Consider the following 2,013-nt stretch of genomic DNA (forward strand, 5'->3'; position numbering starts at 1 on the left):
TATTATGTAAAGAGAACAGAAGCATTTCCAATGCAGAAGACTACTATCCCTGCCTGGTTTGATGTAATAAAATTTCCTTTGATCCGTATGGATTTGTTCTCCGTTTAAATCACTGCCAGTGACACTGAGACGCTAATCCAGGTTTGCAGCACCACAGCTGCGTGCTACGCTTTCGCATTATGCAGAAATGACAGTGCATCAACTACCCCAAGGAAAAGATGGGTCACACTGATAGTGTGCCAAATCAGCTTCTCTGGTTAGGTAGCACTTCAAGGGGCAATACAGTGCAGAAGTGGTCTGCAGGTCTTCTCTCAATGTCCTATCGATGGTGCTTCTTCAGCACCACATAGAAAGCAAGCCGTGTTTGGTACGGTGTGTTGCTGTTCAGGAGTAAAATGCTGTTAAGGAGTGAAAACGAAACTAAAAGGTGATTTCAGGCACTGGAATTTTGACCCAGTTCCTAATGCATATCCCCTTCTACCCACCCACAGGCAAGAGCCAAGCCTTCCTCGGAAATTTCAGAAGAAAATCTCAAGGGTAAGTAATGAAAGCCATCTGAGTGTCACCCAGGGTCAGGTTGGTGCAGCTTGGCAGGGAGGCAGCTGCTGTCCAGGTATTTTCTAGGTAAACCAAAAGCTTCAGCCTCCCAATCTGTCAACACAGGGCCAGATCTAATAATGATCACAAGAGGCTCCAAAATGGAGCTTATGCAGACAACTAAAAAGTCTCTGAAATGCTGGGCCTGCTGTCTAAAATTGCATCTGATCTCACTGCTGGTTTTTGCTTTTGTGTTCAGTTATGTTCTGTTGCAGAAGCACCTCAGAACTGAGCGATCAAGATGTTTCTAAGTGCAGCTGGAGCCACAATGATGGAGCATCCCCCACATCTGCAAAGAGCAGATCCATCAGAAGTTCTAAAAGCAGGTCTAGGGAGCAGTGACAGGGCCAAGCCCCACCACAGGTGTGGTGCCTCTACACATGATGGTTTAAATAAACATGATAGCTGCAGTGACAGATCTTCCCCTAATAGACCGTGGTTCCACAGGCAGTGGACGTTTAAGGCTTGAATTCAGTCTTCTCCTGTGGAAGGGTTTCAAGTCATGCTAAGCAGGGAAGTGCTGTAACTATGTTCCTCCTTCCTAAGAAAGTTCACAGCTATTTTTGGGACCCTCAGCAGGTGAAGCCTCCTGAAACACTTTCTCATTTCCAAGTTTATACAGGGTTCCAGGGCTTCTACTAAGCCGTCGAGAATTAAAAAAGAGCATCAGCTCATTTTCTCTGCCAGGAAATCTAGACAGAAGTAAAAGCAGAGTCAAAAAACTTCTGCAAAAAAGCCCCAAAACCAAACAAAGTGAGCAAACACAGAGTGGTAATTTCTGCATCTGTCTCTCCCAGAATTTGAAGCACAAGGAAGGATGACCGCAGCCAAACTTGGTCCCCTAGCCAGGCTCCCTGAGCAGCAGAGGTCTCAGAGAGCTGCTCCCCAACTCTTCACCGAGTCCCGAATCACCAGAAGTAGTTTCCGGCAGGAGCACGAACATCTCGCACGGAACGCAAGGCGCTGAGGCTCCGGCAGCTTGGCAGCAACGGCAGGGACCGTGCCCAGCAGAAAGCGTGCGGGCGGAAAGGGAGCACCGCGGGTCCTGAGCCCGTCGGCGAGCAAAGCCCGCGGGGAACCGGCACCCGGGGGCTCCGGGCGGCCCGGAGGGGCGGCGGGCAAGGCGCCCGGGGAGCCCCGGCCTGGCGGCGGCGCCGCGCACCGCACGGGCGCCGCGGGAGGGGCGCGGGCCCCGGGGCAGGCAGGGCGAGCCCCAAGGCGAGCCCCCCGTCCCGAGATGCACCCGGCACGGCGGAAGGGCCCGCGGGCGCGACTCCCGCCCGGCCCCGGCCGCGGCCGCCGCCCCCTCCCCAGGCCCGCCCCCCGTTCACGCCCCCGTGTGCCGCGGGGCGTGGTGCCACAACGGGCTGGGCGTGGCGGTGGAGCGAGGCTCTTTATGCGGCGGGAAGCCGGCGG

This window comes from Hirundo rustica, chromosome 2 (genome assembly GCF_015227805.2).
Source record: "Hirundo rustica isolate bHirRus1 chromosome 2, bHirRus1.pri.v3, whole genome shotgun sequence".
Lineage (NCBI taxonomy): Eukaryota > Metazoa > Chordata > Aves > Passeriformes > Hirundinidae > Hirundo > Hirundo rustica.